Source organism: Gymnoscopelus microlampas, assembly GCF_963454915.1.
Source record: "Gymnoscopelus microlampas genome assembly, chromosome: 14".
Classification (NCBI taxonomy): domain Eukaryota; kingdom Metazoa; phylum Chordata; class Actinopteri; order Myctophiformes; family Myctophidae; genus Gymnoscopelus; species Gymnoscopelus microlampas.
This window is the reverse complement of record NC_139951.1, coordinates 6,333,147-6,360,525: the sequence shown is the minus strand read 5'-3', so window position 1 is coordinate 6,360,525 and position 27,379 is coordinate 6,333,147. Positions and strand designations below refer to the sequence as shown.

At 42.3% G+C, this 27,379-nt stretch overlaps 1 long non-coding RNA gene across 1 annotated transcript; it reads left to right on the top strand.

The window, feature by feature from the left end:
* Window positions 1–3,412: 3,412 nt before the first annotated feature.
* Window positions 3,413–4,056, top strand: LOC311059833. The gene is made up of 3 exons (XR_014602217.1): window positions 3,413–3,539; window positions 3,650–3,714; window positions 4,005–4,056. It is a non-coding gene; the product is annotated as an uncharacterized lncRNA (long non-coding RNA).
* The last annotated feature ends 23,323 nt before the right edge of the window (window positions 4,057–27,379 follow it).

Below are 27,379 nucleotides of genomic sequence, written 5' to 3'. Positions count from 1 at the left end.
ATATTGGGGCAGGTGATTAAACCTCCATCTTCTCCATAGTACCCGTTCAAGTGAAGAGCCACAGGGAGACAGTGTTGCAAACATATGCATTTTTGGACCATGGAAGCACATCCACATTCTGCACAGAAAACTTAATGAGAAGGCTAAACATTACCGGACAAAAAACGAATATTCTTCTCCGCACAATGAACCAAGTGAAGCCTGAGACCAGTCACCATATCTCAGGTTTGGAAATAGCCAAGTTGGACAAAAATGATTTCATACAACTCCCTAATGTGTTCACTCATAAAACCATGCCTGTCTCACAACACAATATTCCAAAAACAACAGGGCTTGTCACCATGGCCTTATTTGAAACACATCAAACTGCAAGAAATAGACTCTGGTGTTGACCTAACTGATCGGCAGAAATGCTTCAAAGTTATTGGAACCTTTGGAGGTGGTTAACAGCCAGGCAGATGGATCATATGCTGTGAGGACCCTATTGGGGTGGGTCATCTATGGTCCCTTGATAGGAGACAACAATGTCAGGGATGAGACTGTCTGCACTGCTGCGGCTGTCAATCATATCATATATCCAGAAAAACAATCAGGACTTCAGTGAAAGAACAAGCAAGGAAATGGAAGCCAAGTCAGGGTAGGATGAAAGGTGGACTACTGCGTGAAACGGATCTGTTCCGCAAGGTGGCTTGCCTCCCACAAGAAACGTTGGTGGTTATGTCCTCATACCCTTTCGCCATGGTCTGGAACAGCAATATTAAAGGTTACATTTTCTTTTTCTTTCAGCTAGTTCCCATCACGGCTGCACCTTCCTCGATCATCACCTGCTTGTCTCTCTCAGCACACCCTAAATCTGCTATTTGTCTTGCGTTTCAGCATCCTTCTCCCTCCGCCGCAGATAAACCATCTCTACCTCACCTCTCGCTTTATCCACCTCTCTTGCTTTATCGTCTAACCTTCTAACCTGGGCTTATACTCAAATGTAGTCATTTCTGTTCTCATCCCTCCATGTTGCTTCTAATGAGAATCGTAGCATTTTCATTCCGCCGCCTCTAGTTCTTTGCCCTTTACTAACATGACCACTTGCCCGGTGATTTATTGACTATGGTTCACATAATTTATTTTATGATATTGCACTAACATGTTTGTGCTGTCTTTTTCAGGTCATGTATGCCAGGGATGTGTGGTTGGAGGATGGAAAGGAGACAGAGGGTACAATTCCTATTAATTGGATCGACAGGGGTAAGGGAACCATTAGATGGCCGAATGCCAAACAAACACAACTTACAAGATGAGAAAGGACCCCCAGGAGGACTGGCTGACGTCCCAGTTAGTCAAGATAAAGATGACTTCAGGCAGGTTTTGTTTTTGGATCATTTACTCAATAATTCAAGTACACATACAGATGTGCCACTTCAAAACTTCACACGTTACTGTGCTTTCCCTGAAAGAGCCCTGAAAATGCATTTTTTTCCTCCCTGTTCTGCCCTTAAAAATGCACTGTTTTGCCCCTGAAAAGAAGTTGTCACTACACACCCCCGTTTTCCCCTTCAACAGACATCCATATACATGAGAACAAAAGAATGTGTGTTGAAGAAGGTGTCAGACTCATTATGAGGCGAAAGGTGATTTGAAGAGGTCCTTGACCAGTTGCTCAAATTAATTAGCATCATAAAAGCAGTGATCATCAAAATAATTCAGCATTTTAAATGCCATTCTTTGTCCCTCTTATTGCCCTGGGAATCCCCTGAACATTTACTGTCTTGCCGATGGCAGGACATTTGAAGTTTTGAAATGGCACATCTGTAGTTGAATCAATGTTTACAGTTGAATTGTATAACTTCTAATTAAAGCTTGTGAATGTGACAACTACAACCTGACCAGCCAAGCAGAGGAGGAAGAGGAGGATGTGGATGTGGTGATAAGATGGAAGAGGAAACCTGTTAAAAGACAAGATGATGACTGATGTAGAGTTCATATGTTTCTCAAGTAACTTCTAAATATGAAATGTGTTAACAGAAACTGGGCCTCACATTGTAGATCATTCATGTTTTATATGACGTTTTGGAGCATTATGGGTAACTTTCTTCTATAATCAATTTATCCAGTCCAATGTCAAAAATGACAATCAAATGCTTTAATAAGGTTGTCTATTTTAGATATGGATATGTTTATTTTTACTTTATATTGCAGCCGTATAGGTGCCCTCCTTTCCTATCGCACCAAGGAAGTTGCAGTCCAGCCAGGACAACAATGTGTTACTCAATGCTTGTTGAGTATTGATGTCAATTTATGAAATATGATAATGATGTATTGGGTTCACACAACATGAAATCAGTTACAAGCTGATTGTTATGTTTCAGACTCTGAAAATCAAGCCCTGGATGGCCTGGTGGATGTCGTGGTGGACACCATGTCTGTCGAGTTGGAGCATGCTGAGGGGTCTTGGCACAGGGAAAAGTCTACACACAGTGAGTATGAATCACTTTTGTTTACAAATCAATATTTGGTATCTAAGAACATTCTTTGTCTTTTCCAGGCTCCCGACATGCAAGTGTAGCACCTCGGAGCAGAGAAATGTCCACACCCCGTGAGTATTCACTTTCTCCATTGCACCAACACATTTTAAGTACAGTCAGTACAAGGTGTTACATGTTGTGCATACTAAAGAAATCATTACCATACCTAATTCAAAGACCAACCAGTAGGGGTAGTCTTTTTCAGTGTGACATGGTATTGTAGTAGTATTATGTCCAAGTATTAAGTCAGATACCGGCACAGCATCAGGTCCAGGACCAGCCACGACTCCAGGTACAGCAACAGCTCGGAGGCACTCTGTCAGGTCCAGACATGATGACAGGTCCCACCGCAGTGATGGGTCGAGGAACACGGTCAGGTCCAGACATGACAGATCCAGGGACACGGTCAAGCATGGTGAGTTGTCCAAAGGCCCCAAGTAATCAAAACCTTTACAATTCAGCAAGTAGTATCGTGCACCCCTAATTGTTACAATATGACATATTTATTATTTCTCATCTAATGTATAGTCATATGTCTTGGAAAGTTTTAATGCAAAAATATCACTTTGTAATTTCTAAAATGTACTTTTGTTCTTATTACAGGTGCTATGCAGTGACTGAGAGGCCAACATGGGCATTCCCATTGCCAACACAAGGTAAGTTCTGAGCTATTTCAATGAAGACCCCCAAAAAAATGGGGGACACTTAATTTGCAACCCTTCTCTCTTCTGCCCATTCTCTCCTTTCTTCCTTTACTGTTCTCTCTGTCTCCTCTCCTATCGGGACACAAAAACTGCTCTTCAATTATATCAGTGTTTTGTATCATTGTAGGGTGGTGTCTATAACATTTCTCTGTGTAAATGTACTCTTACTTATTTTTCAGTATACCAGAAGAAAGTCCTGACCATATCAATATTCATTAAAGAACCTGCCTCTTCAGCGGCCAGTCATGTTGAGAGAATGGAGGACTTCCAGAGAGAGGAGCAACTCCTCAGTGATGTCCAAGCTTTTAATACCCTGGTAGGCTTTTCAAGAGTCTGGAAGTAATGAACAGCATAAGATGCACTCGCACACTTTTTACGTTCCTCTGGGATATGTCAGTGAAAGTTTTCATGGACTTATTCCAACAGGTGCTGCAACTTTCCCGTTATAGAGGGAAGGACGTTAAGGACTGTGTCCACAAAGTTCTTGACAGGTATGTTTCAACATACACTATGAATTAACCCCTGTGTGATGTTTGGGTGCGCTGTGGTTTTCAATGTGTGAACACTTATTTGGTTAATTCTTCTAGATGAGCACCTGACTGCATGTTTCCATTAATTTGCCTTTTTTTTTTTAGCTTAACACCTGAATCCTCTGTTATGTCTTGTCAATGACATAATGGTTGAACATTAAGTGAAAATTTGTAGTATAAAGGGTTTATACCATGTTTTACAATAAATCCTAATCCTACTACATTATTAAATGTAATTTGTTTTTCTTAAGGCTCTTCAGTAACGGTCTGATGGCACAGTTGAACATGAAGGGGGAAAAAGAGAAGACTGCGACTTTCAGCGCAATACAAGGTAAGCCCATATTTCATGTTGACCAAGGACAAATCTAAATGTAATTGGGTAAAACATGTCCTTCCCTGTTGACATAAAAAAATACAATGCCAACTGTCTACCATTACCGTTGCTATCATAACATTTTAAATAACTGGTGGTTAGGTGTAGAAGGGAAATGGCTTTGTATTAAACTAGTTGTGGATGTACAAGCATTTTTGCATGTCAATATGGAGACTCACAATCAGTTTTATTGTCACTTCCACAATACACACTAGGCGAACAGGGGAGCAAAATAAATTCTCCACAACTCATGGTGCACATTAAAAAGAGGCAAACATTAAAAAGTAAAGAGCAGACAACATTGGTAAAAAAGTGCTGATGCATTCAAAGGGCAATCCATCTTTCAAGATGTTGGTTTTGGGGGCAATATATGGCGAGCATGGGTTCAGGGTTCTGATGGTTTGGGGCAGCTATTGGATGACCTGCTGGTGCTTCCCCCTGAGCTCTTCAACCTCCTACCAGATGGCAGGAGTTCAATCGAGCTGTGTATTATGTCAGATAGGGACTAGGACAGCATGTTGCCGTTGCACATTTTGTATTGCCTTTTTCTACTATGCAGATGCAGTCATGAAATTTGACCCAGAAGCCACAGAGGACCTCATAAGGCAGCATGCCGCAGACCACCTCAAGCATGCTCCAGCGAGAAGGGGAGTCGGAGGACACACAGCAGGCACTCAGGACTGATTTAACTTGAACTTTCACTGTCCATTGTGGGGGATCTTAGTGTCACAGTATTGTACAGTATTGTGTAATTTGAACTTGTGTTCTGTTCAACGAAGTAGCTCTGGTTGGACCTTACCCTGGTAGCTCACTGGCTATTCAGTACAGCACTTGTTTAATATTTTTCAGTTGTTGTGGAACTGGCCCAAGCAAAAAGGGTGTCCCTGCAAAGTAGGCTGTGCTATTATGTTTTATTATTATTTTATTTTCATTCGACTAGTGACGTGGACTTGGACTTGACTTGGACTTAGCCCCCCTCGGACATACCTGTGGACTACACCAGGTACAAATGCCTTTTTTGTTGCTCTCCCTCATGGAGCTACTTGCGGATTATACCAAGGTCAGTCCACCCTAGGTGGACACGCACTGACCTTTTGCACCTTAATCCCATGTATAATGCACTGACTTTTTTGTCTTTTTTTTTTATTGTGCTCTTTTTCTCTAAACACCTTAACGTCCATAAGTATATCATGCACAGTATACATACATTGCTGCTATGCTCAGGCACCTTAGTTTTTATTATCTCAGGTACTTTGTAAATATGTAGACAACTTGTTTGGCCTTCTGTTGTGCTCTTGTTTGATCTCCTTCCCACTTGCCCCCCACCCCTCTTCTTCTTCACCCCCTCTTCTTTCTATGGAAATTAACGTTGCGATGGGAACGATAAGTGGCTGTCCCGCTTCTGTTCTGTCAAAAATAATTCAAAGCTGGCTTGATCTGCTGTTTGTTTTAATACTTAATTAATCAGAAAGGTAAACGTCATGAGGTACGTTAAGGCTAAAAGGATAACACAAGTCCTGGGGACTTGTTTCCATTGTGGTCCTATGAACTAGATTCCATTTCAGGGGGTCTAGTTCCAGTCCACAAATATTCCACAATCATATGGAATATTTGTGGAATACTGTAATTGTGGAACATTTGTTTGCGCAGCTGTGTATTCACAAGAAGAATAAAGAGATAATAAGGAAATAAGTGTGTATTGAATTGTGATTTATTTGTAAACCTCTGTGTACTGTATTCCCAGTTTTCAGAAGGTGGCATAACCATTTGATCCTGTTCATTTTCCTGTAGCTTTGTTTGATTAGCTTAGCAATATGTTAACTACTAACTATGTTAAAACTACAGGAAAATGAACAGGAAATGGGGATTACAGTTATGCACCGAGCCTAGAAGAAGTGTACAAAAGATGTCTATAATTAGTCTAAATTTGACGTAGAAAAGATGACCACATTTGGACTAGAATAAGCCCTTATGTAGAGGTTTGGACGTTCAGAAGACGTCAGACAAAGACGCAATTCAAACTTTCCTTCTGCACCCTCCAGGGACCAACATGGGACGTTCAAAAATGACCTCTCATTGCACAGTGGGAATGAAATAATATACTGTATATGTGAAAACATCTGTTCCATTCCTGTTGTCCCCTGAAGATGAAAAGGTCGAGCTCGTTTCCCTGACCCCCAATTGTTATAATCGATCGTTCCTTCCGACCGACCGAGAGGCATACCGGACCGAGGTGGAAGGGCAACACTGCCCTCTAGTGGATACATCCAGTTTGTACATGCACATGTTAACCCAGAGTACAGAAGTCCTGACGTCACTCGTCCATCCCCTGGGTCGTAAAGTAATTTCCCTATGGAGAATAACATTGGGTCATCATAGAATCGTCTCATAAGAATTGTGGTCCAAAAATAAACAAACTGCCTCGGCGATATTGTCAGGGAGGAGCCTCTGCATCGTTTATGATAGTCAGTCACTCATATTTGAAGCGTTTTCTCACCGTCAGTTGATGCTTCATATCCATAAGAGTAAAACCACCGGGGTCATTTGTTTATGTTTGGAACACAGTTCTTATTTGACGCGATATTAAACACGTCTATGGGAATTCAGAACAGGGGGGGAAAGGTTTTAAAGGTTTACGGTTCTAGAGGTTTTAAATCTTCTAAAGCTCTAAGGTATTCTCTAAAATTCAAATGGTAGCCGATATGTCCTAAGTAGGCCGAACGTTGTAGAGTTGGAACGGAGTTTGTAGCTAAAAGTATGAAGGACTAGTTAGGGGTCAAAAAACGGGCCGAATGCGTAGTGACAATAACGTCAGTGTGCTCGCTAAGTATATACTGTTAGGCACATACGTGAAATGTGTCCTCTGCACTTTAACAACTAACAGCCTCAAATCACTCTAAGATTGCCACATTGTTGACCTGACCTGGAATCGTACCCAGGACATCCAGGACCTCTGGTTCACCAGGCAGGCCCACTAACCACTCTGCTATGGCACTCTGATTAACATCATGTCAGAAAATGAAAGGAAACAAAAGTCTGACTATACTGAGTCAGAGTCAAGCTTTACAAAATGTAAGTTGTGTAAAAAAAAGTCTGACTATACTAAGTTGTTATTTGTTTGTTTAAGTCAGGCTATGCTCTACTCAGAGTCATAAGTTTAAAAAATTTACTAAAGTACAGTGAACGTCTGTGCGGTTTGTCTCCATCACTGAAAATCACGTACATGTAAACAGATATAAAACTGCTGTCCTGTGCAGTTGGGGTGAAAAAACACAACCATTTCACTCCTAATAATACCTATTTGATTTGACATCCTGACTTGCTGTTGTGGCTGAGCCTTGAACCTGTTACCTGCGGCTCACTAGTCAGTGACTCCATCCATTTACCTACAGCTGTTTCCTTGGAGTCTGTGGTTCTAAAACGTTTTGTTGTCAACCCCCCAAATTGACATGTATTTGGGCAGTGGACCCCAATGTGAAAAGTAACTCATTTGTTTTAAGTTATTCAATGTTAGGGACCAAAAAAAGTCACTACAAAGTATTACCAATCAACTCTAAATTGCCTGAAACGTACTCCTAACAGGTTTTTGGGGGGACGATTTTGGCCTCCACACTAAGTGATTTTTTCGGATTTAACTTTCGTTTCGGTAAAATATATTTTACCGAAACGAAAATTACCAATCAACTCTAAATTGTCTGAAACGTACTCCTAACAGGTTTTTGGGGGGACGATTTTGGCCTCCACACTTAGTGATTTTTTCGGATTTAACTTTCGTTTCGGTAGTGACAAACTTTTGTTTCGGTAGTGACACAATGGTGAAAAAATACATTTATTTGTCTTGTTTGTTGTTCAAGTCAAAGCACCAGGAAGGCTGTATTTCTTGGCCAATAGCTTAGCTCAATGGGAAGAGACGCAGTATTCATGATCCAGAGGCCATGAGTTCAAATCCCACTGGTGTCTTTACTGTGATGCTTCCCTTTGACTAACTTCTAGAAAAACAAGTTAAAACCACCAGGAAACCTGTAACTCTCAGACAACAGCTTAGCTCAACTGGTAGAGCATCTGTCCAATAACATGACTTGACTTGAGTGGGTTCGATTCCCACTCGAGTCAAGTGTCCCCGGTATATTGGGGCAACGGATAAATTGACTGATATCCTTAGTGATGCTTCCCTTTGCAGACTAACTTCTAGAAAAACAAGTTAAAACCACCAGGAAACCTGTAATTCTCAGCCAACAGCTTAGCTCAACTGGTAGAGCGTCTGTCCAATAACATGACTTGACTTGAGTAGGTTCGATTCCCACTCGAGTCAAGTGTCCCCGGTAACTTGGGGCAATGGAAAAATTGACTGATATCCTTAGTGATGCTTCCCTTTGCAGACTAACTTCTAGAAAAACAAGTTAAAACCACCAGGAAACCTGTAACTCTCAGCCAACAGCTTAGCTCAACTGGTAGAGCATCTGTCCAATAACATGACTTGACTTGAGTGGGTTCGATTCCCACTCGAGTCAAGTGTCCCCGGTAACTTGGGGCAATGGAAAAATTGACTGATATCCTTAGTGATGCTTCCCTTTGCAGACTAACTTCTAGAAAAACAAGTTAAAACCACCAGGAAACCTGTAACTCTCAGCCAACAGCTTAGCTCAACTGGTAGAGCATCTGTCCAATAACATGACTTGACTTGAGTGGGTTCGATTCCCACTCGAGTCAAGTGTCCCCGGTATATTGGGGCAACGGATAAATTGACTGATATCCTTAGTGATGCTTCCCTTTGCAGACTAACTTCTAGACAAACAAGTTAAAACCACCAGGAAACCTGTAATTCTCAGCCAACAGCTTAGCTCAACTGGTAGAGCGTCTGTCCAATAACATGACTTGACTTGAGTAGGTTCGATTCCCACTCGAGTCAAGTGTCCCCGGTAACTTGGGGCAATGGAAAAATTGACTGATATCCTTAGTGATGCTTCCCTTTGCAGACTAACTTCTAGAAAAACAAGTTAAAACCACCAGGAAACCTGTAACTCTCAGCCAACAGCATAGCTCAACTGGTAGAGCGTCTGTCCAATAACATGACTTGACTTGACTTGAGTGGGTTCGATTCCCACTCGAGTCAAGTGTCCCCGGTAACTTGGGGCAATGGATAAATTGACTGATATCCTTAGTGATGCTTCCCTTTGCAGACTAACTTCTAGTAAAACAAGTTAAAACCACCAGGAAACCTGTAACTCTTGGCCAACAGCTTAGCTCAACTGGTAGAGCGTCTGTCCAATAACATGACTTGACTTGACTTGAGTGGGTTCGATTCCCACTCGAGTCAAGTGTCCCCGGTAACTTGGGGCAATGGATACATTGACTGATATCCTTAGTGATGCTTCCCTTTGCAGACTAACTTCTAGAAAAACAAGTTAAAACCACCAGGAAACCTGTAACTCTCAGCCAACAGCATAGCTCAACTGGTAGAGCGTCTGTCCAATAACATGACTTGACTTGACTTGAGTGGGTTCGATTCCCACTCCAGTCAAGTGTCCCCGGTAACTTGGGACAATGGATAAATAGACTGATATCCTTAGTGATGCTTCCCTTTGCAGACTAACTTCTAGAAAAACAAGTTAAAACCACCAGGAAACCTGTAACTCTCAGCCAACAGCATAGCTCAACTGGTAGAGCATCTGTCCAATAACATGACTTGACTTGAATGGGTTCGATTCCCACTCGAGTCAAGTGGCCCCGGTAACTTGGGGCAACGGATACATTGACTGATATCCTTAGTGATGCTTCCCTTTACAGACTAACTTCTAGAAAAACAAGTTAAAACCACCAGGAAACCTGTAACTCTCAGCCAACAGCATAGCTCAACTGGTAGAGCGTCTGTCCAATAACATGACTTGACTTGACTTTAGTTGGTTCGATTCCCACTCGAGTCAAGTGTCCCCGGTAACTTGGGGCAACGGATAAATTGACTGATATCCTTAGTGATGCTTCCCTTTGCAGACTAAATTCTAGAAAAACAAGTTAAAACCACCAGGAAACCTGTAACTCTCAGCCAACAGCATAGCTCAACTGGTAGAGCGTCTGTCCAATAACATGACTTGACTTGACTTGAGTGGGTTCGATTCCCACTCGAGTCAAGTGTCCCCGGTAACTTGGGGCAACGGATAAATTGACTGATATCCGTAGAATAACTTGTAGGAGTGTGCTGGTTCAAATCCAGTTCAACCCAGGACCGAGTGGTCCTGGGTTCGATTCCCACTAACGTCAAGTCCCCGGTAAATTGGGGCAGCAGATAAATTGACTGATATCCGTAGAATAACTTGTAGGAGTGTCCTGGTTCAAATCCAGTCACCACCTTAGTAACTGAAACCGAATCTGGCCAATTCGGTCTCAGTTACTGAGATAAATAAAGGGTGTGTAGAGTAGGCGGAGTAGAGTAGTGGGCAGAGTAGAGTAGGGGTAGAGTAAAGAGGGAATATAGTCGGGGAGTAGTGGGAGGACTAGGGGGAGGATTAGGAGTAGGTATTGTTATTGAGTTATGTGGTTTAAAAAGGCAAATTAAATGCTCTATTGCACTGGCCCATCTGTTGCTCCCTTAAAAGACTGTTTCAACTAGAAAGTTATAAAAACACATATACACATACACACATATATATACATACATATATATACATAAATATAAAGGGCATTGTGTGCACGTGTGTATGTGTGTAATGATTTATTTTGTCCACCAGAGGGGGGTGTTCCCAAATGGTGACCATCTATAGAATAAAATAACCAGTGAACTATATGAGATATGTTCACTGGGGGCTGTGCATGGCAGGGGCGTCCAACTCCCTGAGTCCCACCTTAGTTGGACCGCATACCCACAATCATCCACTGTGTCATTACAAAAGGGTACAGGACTTGGACTCAAGGGAAGATTAAAAACTTGAAACTTAAAATATATGCTAAAAAGGACCCACTGTTGTATATTTTTGACTTGGACAGTAAGGGGTCTAACAAGGCTGCCGATAAAATGTTTTTGGACCATGACGGAGGCGCGCCGACTCAGCAGACCTTGAGGCTGAGGAGTCGCGCCCGAGCGCCTCCAGGCGCGAGTGCCCGCGACGACCAGCCGATGGTCTGCTAGTCGACTCAGCGCCGTCCGAGTTATGTACCGATAAGGACAGAATAGTAAATATTTTTGGGGGGGACTGCGTTTTACCCCAATTTGTTTCACTCAGAAATATGAGTTAGAAGGGATTTCACTGTTGCATGTTGTTAACTTAAATATTAGGGGGTCTAACAGGGCTTGGTCCTCTGTAGAGTGTACCAAAGTGCCATGTGCATGTTAGGTTGTGCGCTATAGTACATATACCCGATAAGCTAGAAGAATACTCTAGAATTTAGTGGTAATGATATGATATCCTATGATGTATTATTAGAAAGTGCGCTGTGCCTCATTCTAAGGGCAAATACAACTAATATAATAATAATAATAATAATACATCTTTGTCCCGGTATTGTTAAAATAGCAACAGACCAAGAGAATAGACACAATATAAAATAAGAAACCATTTATAAGCCCATAAAAGCACAATGCATAGTGGTCAGAAAACGTATGGTAAAATCCATTGTTCAAGGTATTCAGAATCACAAAATTGCATTATAAAACCCATATTAAGAGAGTCCAAGTCCATGTAAAAGAGGAATAAAATGGCTTTTATTCATAAAAATCCCTTTTAAAATTGAAGTGGTGGATGAAAGTGTTATATGTGTAGTATGTGTGTGTGTGTGTGTGTGTGTGTGTGTGTGTGTGTGTGTGTGTGTGTGTGTGTGTGTGTGTGTGTGTGTGTGTGTGCGTGTGTGTGCCTCGGTATGGTGTGATGTGTATGTATGTATGTAATGTCATGGTCTGTCATTAAGGCCATTGGGTGCGACCGTTTTCAGTTTTGCTATCCATCTGTGTTCATGGAGTTTCCGCTGTCCACCGGTCCAGCGGACTCCGCATTCCAGACCTGAAATAATGAGGTTAGTGGTGGGATGGGACTGGAAGTGTGTGTAAAGTGTTGTCTGTCTGTCTGCACGTGTGATATTGTATAGATGTTGTTTAAGTCTTGTTTCTAGTGTATGTTTGGTTTCTCCTATATAGTGTTTGTGACAGAGTGTGCAGGTGATGATGTAGACTATGTTGGGAGTGCTAAGTGAACATGAGTCCTGAATGGGGGATGAAGTATGACTATGAGGGTTGGTGATAAATTTACGGCGTCTGAAATGAAGTGTATGTGGCTGTGGAGGCTGTTGTGGCAGAGAAGTGAAGCTAGAATGCACCAGGAGGTCCCCTAAGCTTTTGTTCCTTTTGAGGGCCGATATGATCCTATGGGACTGGTGGTGTAGTGGTTGTAGTCTGTGTGAGAATGTAGTAATAAGCGGAATGAGTGTTGTGGGGGTGGATGAGGAAAGAGTGGAGTGTGTGGTAGGGGAAAGAGAAGTGGGGGGTGGAGAGCGCTCCTGTTGAGGGGAGGTGGTGGCAGGGAGCCCGTCCAGGTCTGCTCCTGCCTCTGCGCCAGAGAGAGGCCCCGTGTTACTGGGTGAGGGTTGGTTAGGATAGGATTAGCGGAGGACTTCTTCGCCGGGACTTCAGTAAAATGTTTTCAGTCAAGGCGTCTTGACATAAAAAAACAGATTAAAGAATTTTTGCATTCGCCATCTTCATTTGAAAGAAAGTCTGTTTTTAAGGGTTTTGCTTTGTTTAAATGAATGTCTAAGACTAGGTTATATTGTGGATTATATTTTGGGAATTGTATGTTCACTAGGCTATGCATGGCAGGGGCGTCCATATCCCTGAGTCCGTCCACTTTAGACCGCATACCAAAGTGTTGATTCTAAAAGCTCCTATTTTGTCTATTATCTATTGCCTATTTATTTGTTTTTTATCTCTATTTTAAGTTACCCTTATATGGGCTGTTTGGTTTTTTATCCAATTAAGTTTTTCACTTTAGCTTCTTTATATTTAAATATCCCGTTCCTAACTTTTATTTATTTCAATTTTTAAGGAGTTAGGTTTCTTTCTGAACTCCAGTTTCACTTTTAAGTTTATTTTTATTTTACTTCTAGAATTAAAATACATCAGGTTATTTATTTTAATTCTAGTTAACTTTATCTTTTTGTCATTATTCCCTTGAATGGTTTAAATCTAATTTGAGGGAAAGTATAACTTTGAGTTCCCTTCTGTGTATATATCCCAATGGGCTGTGATTACTATATTCTTAAAAGTTTAGTTTGTTTGAACTGGATTTAAATTGTGTTTTTTCTTCCATTTAAGTCTTTCAGTTTAATTCTATCTATTTTAAGTGGATAGGTTCACGTGAGCTATTCTGGACCTATTCATTGGGGACTGTTCTAACTATTTTATCTTAGGTTAGTTTGGTTTTGACTTGAACTGCTTTTAGGTCTACTTAGTTATATTTATTTTGTATCACTGTAGTTTTATAAGTCCTAAAGATCTTTGCATTGATAGGCAAAGTTCATTTTGGTGTAATCTTTCCAATTGCTCTAATTTTCCCTCCCCTTTCTCCCTTTGAAGGGTTGAGTGGGCTGTTCTTAATAGAGGGGAGTTCCCTTTACACCTGTGGGTGTGAAGTTCTGTTTGCCAGTAAGGGCACTTCAGGTTATAGGGGGGGTTGAGAGGTGTGCCAATTGAGTTGACCCAGTAATCATTTCCCTCTGATTACCTTAAGTGGTCCCCAGTCTTTGATAACCTCTAATGGTTCTCCTCCACTGAGTTCACCTGCCTAATCACCCTCCACTCAGGTTAGGGTTAGGGTTCAGAGTGTAGGTATAGGCTTTAGGATTTAAAAGTCTCCATTGATTCTTTAAACCTAATAATTCTCCTCCACTGAGTTCACCTGCCTAATCACCCTCCACTCAGGTTAGGGTTAGGGTTTAGAGTTTAGGTATAGGCTTTAGGATTTAAAAGTATCCACTGATTCTTTAAACCTAATAATTCCCCTTCACTGAGTTCACCCGCCTAATCACCCTCCACTCAGGTTAAGGTTAGGGTTAGGGTTTAGGGTTAGGGTTAGGTTTTGGGATTTAGAATGTAGGATTCTTCACTGATTCCACCTAGTGCTCTAATTTATCAAGTGGCTAAATTTTAGGTTTTAAGAGGTGGCCATATTCAGTCCCTCTGGGAAGGCTGTGCTTAGCCTGTTGATCCATTGTTTTTCGTTATGTTTTCTCTGTCCCACTGACCAATTTGGATTGTGTTGCAATCCAGACACCTTTAGTGATGTTAGGCCATGTGACATAAAATGTTGAACCACTACTAAGTGTGTCTTTTTCCCATTGTTGATATTATATCTGTGTTGTGCTAATCTAGTGAGAATGCTGTTTCCTGTTTCTCCTACATATTGTAGATTGCACTTGCTACAAGTGATTAGGTACACACAGTTTTTGGTGTTGGCCTGTATATTTTGTGTGATGCCAAAAACACTTTGGTTTTGTCTGTTAGTCACCATTTGGGTCATCTCAAAATAGTTTGGTGTTCTTTTAATTGGTGTGTTGGAGCTTTTAAGATTGCTGTGGACTAAATAATCTTTGAGATTTTTGTTTTTCCTATAGGCCGAGATTATTTTGCAACCCTCTAATAGTGTGTCTGCCCTGTTCTGAAAATTTCTTTTTATTCTGGTGTTTGCCAGTTTACTTTGTGAGGAATAAGTGGTTACGAGTGCCAATTGTGGGCCCTGGTATCTGTCTTTGATCTCCAGGAAGGTGTTCTGGGCTTTCCTCAGGAAGGTGCGTGTGTACCCTCTGTCTCGTAGGGCAGTAAAGAGTGTTTTGCAAGCTATTTTAAAATCCTGTTCTTGTGTGCAAATTCTGTGAAATCTTAAGAGTTGTGATTTCACAATCCCTGTGTAACAGTGTTGTGGGTGGAAGGACGATCTGTGTAATAGTGCATGGGTGTCTGTTTCTTTGAAAAAGACTTTAAGGTCTAATTTGCCATTAGTGTGGAAGAGTGGTCCTTTGTAGACCGACACGTCCAAAAAATCTATTTTCTCTGGATCTGTGACATATTTGATTGTGATGGATTCGTGGTGAGTGTTTAAGGTTTTGATAAAATCCTCAAATGCCTCCCTGGAGTGTTCCCAAATCCCAAATATGTCATCCAGGTATCTAAAATAATGTGTTGGCTTTAGGGTGCATTTTTCCAGTGCTGTTTGTTCCCAATTGGCCATATACAAATTTGCATAACTCGGTGCAAAACGTTTTCCCATGGCCGTGCCCCTGATTTGTAGGTAGAATTTGTTATTAAATTGGAAGTCATTTTTGGTCAGATTGAGCTTTAAAAGTTGCAAAAGTTCTTCATCCGGGCGTCCAGGGTCTGGATATTTGTTGAAGACTTCTTGCACCGCTTTTAAGCCCGCTGCCGTGTCAATGTTTGTGTAAAGGCTGTCTATATCAATTGAAAATAAGAATGCTGTTTTTGGCATTATTATTTTTTTGATTTTCTCTACAAAGTCATATGTGTCTTTTACATAGCTAGCGTGTCGGGTTGATAAAGGGTTCAGGAAGTATTCCACAAACTCCGCTGTGTGGTAAGTTTCACTCCCACAGTCTGAGACTATTGGTCTGCCCGGTGGGACTTCAAAAGGAATTGTCCACGAGCTGGGATCTTTATGTATTTTTGGTAATAGATAAAACACTCTGGCGCGTGGTGTGTCCTGCCCCAGGAGATAGGTTTCCTGTTTGCTATTAATAATCTTTTTTGTTCTCATCTGTTTAACAATCCTTTTGGCTTCAAGTTCCGTGTCTTTATACATTGGTGTTGTTAATACTCTGTAATGGTTGGTGTTACCGAGCTGTCTCTCCGCTTCGAAAATGTACTGGTGTCTATCCATAATTACTACCGAGGAGCCTTTATCAGCTGGTTTGATTATAATGTCCTCATTTTTAGCCAGTTGTCTGAGAGCGCTTACCTGTTGTTTGGTTAGATTGTCTGTTTCCTTCAGGTGTCCTGGAATTCTGTCTAATGTCCCACTGTCTTGTAGGAGAAGTTGTGTGAGGCTGGCTGGTAGAGAATCCTCCGTCGGTTCCCAGGAGGATTTTGGCTGGAATGGAGTTCTCTCTTGCCTTTGTTCCAGTCCAAAGTGGGTGGCTAATTTTAATCTCCTGTGGTAATCTGAAACATCTTTTTTCAAACGTTTTGTCTGTTGTTTGTAAATGTCTACAGTGGGTACAAATGACAGGCCTTTTTCTAGTATCTCTTTTTGAGCTTGGTTGGGTCTAAAGTAGTGTGATAAATTTATTATACTTGTTTTTAGCCCTGTCTGTATTTGGCTTGAAGGGCTTAGTAGTTTAAACTAGTAATCCAATGTTGAAACATTTTTTGTGCAGTTTCAGATGACCAATGTATGTCATCAGGACCAGTCTGGAATTCCTCTTCGTCCAATTTGGGGATATGTGGTCCTTCCCTGATTTCTCTGTTTAGTTTATCCAATTTCAGCTGGTCCTTCCTTGGGAGTCCTTTTGAGTAGTTAATTAAAGCTATGTGGGTTTTTGCCCCTGGGAAAATTTTCTCTGCCCAATATCTGATTTGTGACAGCGTTCTTGGAGCTGTTGTTGCTGCATCATACTGCCTGTTATTGATTCCCACTGATAGGAGTAGGTGTCTTACCTGGGGATGTGGTACCTTGATGGCTTTCAGGAGATCTAGGCAAGTGTGGAGTTTCATTCCTGGATAGCACTCGACTTGGATGTCGCTTCTGGCAAATGGCGGAATTTTGCATAGGTTGGAGTCCCCCAAGACTAAGATTTTCTCCTTTACGTGGCAATTCCAGTCCTGTTTCGATTCTAGGTGTCTGCCGATGGTCTGCTAGTCGACTCAGCGCCGTCCGAGTTATGTACCGATAAGGACAGAATAGTAAATATTTTTTGGGGGGACTGCGTTTTACCCCAAATTGTTTCACTCAGAAATATGAGTGAGAAGGGATTCACTGTTGCATGTTGTTAACTTAAATAGTAGGGGGTCTAACAGGGCTTGGTCCTCTGTAGAGTGTACCAAAGTGCCATGTGCATGTTAGGTTGTGCACTATAGTAAATATACCCGATATGCAAGAAGAATACTCTAGAATTTAGTGGTAATGATATGATATCCTATGATGTATTAATAGAGGAAAGGTCTTATACTGGTGTTATTAGATAGTGCGCTGTGCCTCATTCTTAGGGCAAATACAACTAATATAATAACAATAATAATAATACATCTTTGTCCCAGTATTGTTAAAATTGCAACAAACCAAGAGATTAGACACAATATAAAATAAGAAACCATTTGGAGCGATTAGCCCGGTAAACCTGTAGAGGGTGCAGTTGTTGTTAAGGTTATTATTATTACTGGTGTCATCATCATTTTTCTGGTCAATGGTCTGGTGCACCTGTAGGGGGTGCAGTGGTTTCTAAATATAATTGAAATTGAAATAACCTACATTTATAAGCCCATAAAAACACAATGCATAGTGGTCAGAAAACGTATGGTAAAACCCATTGTTCAAGGTATTCAAAATCACAAAATTGCATTATAAAACCCATATTAAGAGAGTCCAAGTCCATGTAAAAGAGGAATAAAATGGCTTTTATTCATAAAAATCCCTTTTAAAAATTGAAGTGGTGGATGAATATGTTATATGTGTGTGTGTGTGTGTGTGTGTGTGTGTGTGTGTGTGTGTGTGTGTGTGTGTGTGTGTGTGTGCGTGCGTGCGTGCGTGCGTGCGTGCGTGTGTGTGTATGTGCATGTGTGTGCCTCGGTATGGTGTAATGTGTATGTATGTAATGTCATGGTCTGTCATTAAGGCCATTGGGTGCGACCGTTTTAAGTTTTGCTATCCATCTGTGTTCATGGAGTTTCCGCTGTCCACCGGTCCAGCGGACTCCGCATTCCAGACCTGAAATAATGAGGTTAGTGGTGGGATGGGACTGGAAGTGTGTGTAAAGTGTTGTCTGTCTGTTTGCACGTGTGATATTGTACAGATGTTGTTTGAGTCTTGTTTCTAGGGTATGTTTGGTTTCTCCTATATAGTGTTTGTGACAGAGTGTGCAGGTGATGATGTAGACTATGTTGGGAGTGCTAAGTGAACATGAGTCCTGAATGGGGGATGAAGTATGACTATGAGGGTTGGTGATAAATTTACGGCGTCTGAAATGAAGTGTATGTGGCTGTGGAGGCTGTTGTGGCAGAGAAGTGAAGCTAGAATGCACCAGGAGGTCCCCTAAGCCAGTGATTGTCAACCTTTTTGGTGCCAAGGTACACCTGGCTTAGCCAAAATATCCCAGGGTACACCTAGATATATGGTGCATATATATATATATATATATATATATATATATATATATATATATATATATATATATATATATATATATATATATATATATATATATATATATATATATATATATATATATATATTATTTACTCTCATGTACACAAGACCTTGAACATTACAAAATATCTTTGGCCTACAAATATATAAACTTGGGGTAGTGCAATGAATGGAGAAGATGAAAAAAAAGGAAAGAGACAGTGCCTCATTTTCACCGATTTATTTTTGGAAACAACTTGTTTTGCTCTGATGTCATAATAAAGAAACCTTGAACTAAAAAACAGCACACACATGTTCAATTTGGCCTACAAATATATAAACTTGTCATTGCAATGAACAGAGGAGTTGGATTCACCTTCCCAAGAAAAATACTTTAAAAACTCAAAAAGATTTTTTTTAAAATAAATATATAGGAAACATTGGCCACAATAGTCTTAGTGTGAAACTGTTTTAGAAAGAAAAAAAAACACTTTTAAGCCAGTACAAATGTCTTTGTTTGAAACTTGAGTCCTTTTTAGAAACACTGAATATAGCAACATTGTATGCCTTTCATTGTTTTCAAGGCAAAAAACAAACCATGTCACTCTGCCTTTCATGAATATTCAAGGCAAAAAAGGACCATATGTCATTGCTATGCGCTAACTGCTAGCATCAAACTCCACTGGAATTGATAGTTTTAAACTCTAAAATGGATCTAAAATGTTGTGCTTACCTCGACAATAAGTGTTGTCCCTATCTACTTGGATGGACTACTTTATAAGAATCCAGCTGTTTGCTGGATTCTTTTTTTTTTAACGAGGCACAAGAGCGTGCGCGCACAACGAGCGTGCGCACACACACACACACACACACAGTCACACACACAGGCTGCAGGCTGCAGGCAACCCTGGCACAGTGGCAACATATTTGCATTCGAATGGGTGATGGTCGCTGCACTGAAAGGACTCGGCCGTGGCTGGGTGTGAAATGGATGATGGCCGTATCGATTGACGGACGCACCATTGTTCTCGAGGGGCTGGTTTCACACGTTCTTCAAACCTCACGGTACACCTAGCAAGTATTCACGGTACACTTACTGTACCATCTACCGCGGTTGACAATCACTGCCCTAAGCTTTTGTTCCTTTTGAGTGCCGATATGATCCTATGGGACTGTAACAGGGGGTATGATTGTTGTGTCGTGGTAAAGTTCTGTTTGAATGTGTGGTGTAGTGGTTGTAGTCTGTGTGAGAATGTAGTAATAAGCGGAATGAGTGTTGTGAGGGTGGATGAGGAAAGAGTGGAGTGTGTGGTAGGGGAAAGAGAAGTGGGGGGTGGAGAGCGCTCCTGTTGAGGGGAGGTGGTGGCAGGGAGCCCGTTCAGGTCTGATCCTGCCTCTGCGCCAGAGAGAGGCCCCGTGTTACTGGGTGAGGGTTGGTTAGGGTTAGGGTTAAGGTTAGGAGAGAGGTTAGGGTTAGGGTTAAGGTTGGAGAAGAGGTTAGGGTTAGGGTTAGGCAAGGAGGTAGTGTGCAGGGGACCCAAACTCAATTGGGAAGGGTCCGGGCTAAACTGACTGATGGGAGGCAAAATATCAGAGGATGTATGTGTGGAAAGTGACCAGGTGGGGGAGAGAGAGGCCAAGGCATCATTTTTAACAGTACGGAGAAAGCGTTTGCTGTAGCCGCGCTTCCTAAGGGCTGCGAACAATGTTTGTGTTGCCTGATTAAAATGGTCTCTACCTGAGGAAATTCTAAAAAAACGGATGATTTGTGACTTAATAATACCTGCAAATGTATGTTTTGGATGATAACTCTGTTTGTGAAGTAATGCATGTGTGTCTGTGTCTTTAAAGTATACCTTGGTGAGTAGTTGTTTATGTGTGTGATTTATTGGATGTAGAAAAACTGTGGTGTCTAGGAAATTAATCTCTGTAGGATGTATTGTATGTTTGATGGTTATGGAAGTATGATGTGTGTTCAGTATGTTAAGAAATGTGTCAAACTGTTGAAGTGTATGTGGCCAGAGTCCTATGATGTCGTCCAGATACCTGTAGTACATAAGAGGTTTGAGTGGACACTTGGCCAAGGCCTCTCTCTCCCACTCACTCATGTAAATATTGGCGTAGGCTGGAGCAAATTTCTTGCCCATAGCCGTGCCCTCAACCTGTAAATAGTGCTGGTCATTGAATACAAAATCGTTGCAAGTTAAACTGAGTTCTAAGAGTTGTAATAATGCATTGTCCGGTCGTGTGTTATCTGGGTGTGCTTGAAATAGTCTCCTAACTGTCTGTAAGCCTGTAGGTGTATTAATGTTAGTGTACAGGCTGTCTATGTCTATAGTGAAGATGTGGGTGTGTGAGGGCACGGCTATGGGCTTTATCTTCTCCAGAAAGTCGTATGTGTCCTTGAGGTAACTGGGGTGTATGGTTGAAAGGGGGTTTAAATAATGATCAATGTATTGTGCTATATGATATGATTCACTGCTACAGTCTGACACTATCGGCCTGCCAGGAGGAACCTCGAAGGGAATGGTCCAAGTCTGCGGGTCTTTGTGTATTTTGGGTAAAAGGTAAAATATCCTATGTCTGGGGTTGTCTGGTCCATAAAGGAAGTCACGCTGTTTTGAAGTAATGTATTTGTCATGATAGAGTGTTGTTATGATCTGTCTAAGTTTGACTTGTGTTTGTAACTGTATGCTGGCTGCTATGTGTGTGTAATACCGGGTGTTTGAAAGTTGTCTATTGGCTTCAAAAATGTATTGGAAGTTATCTAAAATGACTATTTTGGAACCTTTGTCTGCTGGTTTGATGACTATGTGTGTGTTTTTACGTAACTGTGTAATGCTATTTCGTTCGTCTGTTGTGAGGTTGTCGGGTCTGTCTGGTGGGGGGTTATACTGGTTGAGTGTGTGGTTATCTGAGTGGATGAGTCCACGTATTCTCCCATCTGCCTGGGAGAGTGTTGGCTCCCAGGCAGATGGGAGAACAAACGGTTGGTGGGTGTCTATCTGTCTGTCTTTGAAGTAGTCCAGTAGTTTTAGTCTCCTATGGTATTTGTGAGTGTCCCTTCGAAGTTTCTCCAAGTCCAGCTTTGTGGGGCGAGGAATGTATGTGAGTCCCCTCTCCAACAACTGAGTTTGGGCCGCAGTGAGACGGACAGACCTGGCCAGGTTCATGATGTTGGTATGGGAATCAGGAGATGGTATGGGGGGAGGAGGAGGAGGAGAAGGAGGGAGAGGAGGAGAAGGCTGGAGAACCACCTGAGGAGAAGGTGGGGAAGAAGAAATGGGGTGGAGAGGGGGCTGGAAGGAAGGAAGGGATGGAGGAAAGGGGGGCTGTTGGGGAGAGAATGGGGGGCAGAGGAGGTGAGAGGAGAGAAATAGGCAGAGATGTATGTGTGTCACTGAATGGGTCCAGGCTGTGGTTGGTGTTTAGTAAAAATGTAGGTTTAAGCGGCTGCACCAATGATCAAAGATCATGGTTGCTGTTGCCTGTGTCCAGTGTACGTTGTCTGGCCCCGTGTGAAATTGCTTGGGGTCAATCTGTGGGATATGTTTGAAATGAGTAGTGATGTAGTTGTTCATGAGAGTGAGGTTGTTCTTCTGTAAGGGTGTTAGAAATATGGAAAAATTAATGAGTGGTATATAGACGGTTGCATTGGGGAAAACTAGTTTGGCCTCCTTGTGCATTCTGCTCAGCTGTTTATAGGAGGTCTGGTTTGCATCATTGTCTTTACTGTTGATGCCCACTGAGAGGACCACTATCTCTACTCTGGGGTGGGGCTCAGTCTTCTCCAACACCTTGGTCAGGTTGTAGAAGACTGCCCCCGGGTAGCTGTCTATCTGAACGTCCGTGTGATGTGAGGGTGGGATTCTAGACAGGTTGGAGTCCCCCAGCATGAGCACACGCTTTTGTGCCGAGATGTTCCAGTCCAGAATCTTTTTCTGTGGCCTGGCCTTATGAGAAGTTGGTACGCAGGGAAGTGGTGGGATTGTGGAGGGCGGTAAAAGGTCAGAATTTGAGGCGTTAGTGGTGGGAGGCTGTGGCAACGGCAGGCCTGTGGTGTTTTGTGTGGGTTCAGATGTGGCCATTTTAGCATGATTTGTATCATAGGAATGCCTATTCATCATAACCCTTGGCTGCCGTATATCCTGCCTCGACCTGGCGCCTCCTGTAGGGGAAAGGGAAATGGGGTTAACCACCTGCCAACGCTCCAATATTTTGGCTGGAGTGCGGTTGGTTCTAGTGAGCTGGGGAGTGGTGGGAGTGGAAGGGGGTGATAGGGAGCAAAAACCAACGGCACTTGGGAGAGTGCACTCCTCAATGGTGGAGGTTCCCCCCAAGTCCCGGTGGCTTGTGCAGAGGGGAGAAGTGGCAACATGATTGGAAGCAGATTTGGGTGTGGAGGATGCCACAGGGGGCACGGGGGCCTGGGGAGGGTTGCCTCCCTCCCCCTCGCCCCGCCCCCCACCCTCCGGGGAGGCGGGCGCCGAAGTGGCAGACTCCGCCATCTCCTCCGGCACGGGGGTGAGGGAGGGCGGCGGGGGTCCGTTGGTGTTGGGTTTGGCCTGCAACCTGGCACGGGGAGTTCTTTGTCCCAAGGGAGCCGGCAGACTAAATGCGTCCGGTCGACTCCCAAGGGACAAAGAATGTACAGAGGAAAAGGTGGATTGGGATTTCGACCACGCAGGTGTCGAACGGGGAGCAGTGCGGGTGATTGGCCGCCCTGCCTTAAGGTTGGGGAGGAGGGGTGGGATGGCTGGCGTTGGGAGAAGGGCAGGTTGAGTGGTGTTGTTGGCTGTGGTGGGAGGAATCAAAGTAGGGGTCCCAGGGTGTGGGAGAAGGCCCGGCCGACCACCAGTGGTCAATGGTGGCCGTGTAACCTGAATGGGAGGCCTCGAGTGGTGCTGAGGAGGGATGCTATGTGTTATTGTGGTGGGTCTGTTGGCTTGTGTGTGTGGGTGTGTGTGTATATTTGGCTGATGTTGTCTGGCTGTAGGTATGTTGTGTTGTGTGTTATGTTGTATAGATGTAGGCATGTGGTGTGTGTGGTGTTGATGTGTGGTTGTTTGTATGTGTTGGATGGGTGTCTGCAAATGTAGTATGTCACGAACCCGGGTTAGGGTTGTGTTTGTGAGTCTATGTATGAAACGTTTGTGTGCCCAGCCGAGTGCTATGTTGTATGCAGTGGGGTTATGTGTGTGTAGAAATGGTATGAGTGTAGTAATGGTATGTATGTAGTGTGTCTGTAGAATCTTCATGTTAGTATGCATCCAGGTGTGTGTGTTGTCCGCCACCTTAGCGGTGGTGGACTCAGTAGGGGAGGCGGGCTTGATGAAGATGGTGAGTTTATTCACCTGTCTCATCATCCCTACAGGGAAACATCCAGTCTGGAGCGCCTTTTCAGTCACTTCCCTATGATGGACAGCCTGTATGAGTTTAAAATAGACTTTGGCTGCCTGCCTAGTGGCATCATCAGTGGGATGACCGAGCGGGGGCTGGCTGTATGGGGCAGGGTGAGAGGTAGGCGGAGGAGGAGGGGGATGCGCTAGTAACTGTCTAGGGGGATGTCTGTTGGTGAGGGGTGCCCTAACTATTTGTGCATAGGTCCTAGGAGGGAATGTACGGGAGGAGGAGTGAGACATTATGAGGGTGCTGGCTAGAAAGTGGTGTAGAAGCAGAAGGGAAAAAGAAACAAGCAGGGAAATACACTCATATACCAATAAAAACAGTTACAAATACAATAAAGAATGGGGGGGTCCGAGCAGCTTTAAGGGAAGATTTCAAGCTGCTCAGACTGAGCCCTTACCGCCCTTTTGGCCGGTCACTCTGGCCTGGAGCCTCTCCTCTCAGATTGCTGTGGTTGCTGTACGACCACAGCGCAGGTCCTGCTGTTACAGGAATCTGGGTGGCTCAGGTGGTGGAGAGATGTTTTTAGATTTGAGGCCTGGTACTACTGTCCTGACAGTCTCTGTTGGGCTGGGCCCTCCATCATACTCTATTTTAAAAACTGGTTTTATTGATTAAAAGTGTTTCCACCGCTTAAAACAAAGAAAAAAAATAAAAAGATCTAGAGCTTTCTAAAAGGTCTAAAATGTCCTAAAGGTAAACTATCTAAAAACTGTCCTAATATCCTGACGTTTCGCTGTACAACAGCTTCTTCAGAGGATTTGCAAACAAATGAGGAGCCAACACCCTATATGGTAAAGCAAGGGGAGAGAGAGCGCTGTGGGGAGGGCTCACTCTGGCTGGTGTCTTGTTTTGATTGGTCAGAAAAAACTGGGGGGGGGGCCTGGAAAGGTACTAAAAGAGGAAAGAGAGAAAAAAAATTGGTCCTGAGTCTGATTTGACCTGAAAGGGGAGGGGGAAGAGAGGTCAGGGGAGGGGCTATAGGGGGAACTGACTAGGTGAGTGATGAAGATATGGTATAGATTTTACTTAAGTATAGTTGTAAAGTGCCATTACTAGGATTTTCTAGGAGGGAAAGAGAAGAGAAAGCAATGTTAAGTAGCTTTCAAGGTTCATAGTTTCATGGTGCTAGGTCAATTACTGTATCTGGCCCCGTATGGGATATTCTATAATGATATAATGATGGTGTATTGATGAAGGTCACTCCATCCCAGATGCTCCCTGTGGGACAACGAGACAGGCAAAAGAGTTATGTTCACGAGACCTCCCATTCATGTTATGTGTGTCAGACGGGGGACTCCAAAGTTCCCCCAGTGGGCCAATGATCAACATTCTGGACCAGTGGACAGCGGGAACAGGGCCCTACAGGTGTTCCACAATATACACAATAAGATACAATAAGAGGTGTTAAAACAGTTTAAAAGGAAGTTCCTGATGGCTCTGGCTAGGAGTAGGTTTTGTTATTGAGTTGTGTGGTGTCTTGTTAGTGACATTGATATGTTGTTTTTGTGTTTAGTCCCACACAGTGGCAGGTTTTTTTTGGGGGGTTTTGGGTTTAGAAATGTATATATATATATATATATATATATATATATATATATATATATATATATATATATATATATATATATAGAAGATAGATAGATAGATAGATAAATAGATAGATAGATAGATAAAATCTGTTATTACGTTATGCGCTAATTTTTTTATTACATTATGAGCTGATTATTACATTATGAGTTTTTATTACATTTAAATTATTACATTATGAACCGTTATTACATTATGAGTTGCTACAGGCTGGCAGGTTACTGTGTCTTGAACTTGACACAAGCAAGCTGACACTATGGGAGCCAACCCAGGGCAAAGCCAGGAAAGCGCAGACTTCTGCCAGGCTGGGTTGCCAGTGTCAGTCGTGGGGATATGAGAAAGCTGCAAGGGAAATAGAGGTTATACGTACTTGGGTCAGCTCTAAATATGTTTTTAAATGGCCTTCCCTATTCTATAATATAAAAAAATTAAAAACACTAACAGCCACTTTATAGTGTTTTCTTATCTTTTTTTTGTTGTGTTTTATGTTAAACAACGAACCAACCTAATGGTTCTATGATTAAACGTATTCCATCTCATCCATATGACCTAAGTTTTACACGGACAAGTACTTTTAGAGCCTCAGTGCCTCAAACAGTTAATAAATGCAGGGCAAAGGTTTTTCCTTGGCCTCTAGGGAGTGTGCATACAAAGTTTCACGCAGATCGGTGCTGTTAAAGGTAAAAAACCTGAATCGGACTGTTATAGCACCACCATGAGGCTGATTTGAATATTTTCAAGTGGCATTTCTTCCTTGGCCTAGTGGCAGTGTGCAGCATTTCATTTGGTTAAAAAACTGAGCACTCCTGCAAACTTTGGAAGACAATCTTAGCCAATCAGGATGGAATATGAAAAATCTGAAAGACGTTTCGTTTAATGTCTATTAGAGATACTGTGTACCGATTGCGTGATGTTTGGACAAATTTGTAGGAGTAATACAAAAAAGATATATCCTACACCGGTATGATACTCTGCTTCACTATGGTCATGATTAGACTGGAACACAGTCAGTCACAGTAAGAGGACATTAGTTCTGCTTTGACTTGAAAGTGAAACGTGTAATAAAAGTAAATAATTAGTCTTGCACCTTGAGAGCAGTTAATTTTCATCTGCAGTGCAGTTGATGGGTTTGTAAGATGAACACACAGCAGCAGAAACCACACAGCTGGTGCTAATGGACTAAAAAGGTAGAAAGGAACAACCCACCAAAAGAACACTGGCTATCGTTAGACTTTATTTTAAATTGTATTATCTGCCTGTGTGGCCTGTGTAAGTGTAATAGATAACATAATATCAGTTTGCTGGATATATATGGCAGTCATTAATCAAAACATATCAGGAATATCACAATAACAGTTTGAGCTCTTGATATTTTGTTATCGTCTGCATGGAAGTCTGGAAAAATACTTAGGCCTACTGTATAGTCTGAGTGTGCCAGATGAATGCCCTCTATCTAACGGCCAAAACAGTAAGCTAATTGTATAATATTATTATGAATAGTTGAATTGTGTCATACAGTATAAGAGGAGATAACAGGAGTTCTCACATATGTATCGTTGCTGTCCGGCACACTCCACTCCAATTTGACGCTTTTGCATTCTTTTCCATAAATCAGGGCTATTGAACACCCTTTACGTCTGTGTGTTGGTAAAACAAATATTGAACCAATGAAACGTATTAAAAAGCGCTTCTGACAAAACCAGCTAACTCCATTGGATCCTCAAACTTTCTGTTAATCAGCTAACTCCACCAAAGGGAGGTGGAGTTAGCTGGTTCTGCTGACTCCAGGCTCCACCCCCTTTTGACCTCCAACCTCATTGTGAGCTTGGAGGTCCATTCAGCTGTTCTTATCAATGATGGAAAAAAAACTATACTAACTCCACTTTTTTTTTTTCTGAAAAATGAACATTTTGGAGTTTGGTTG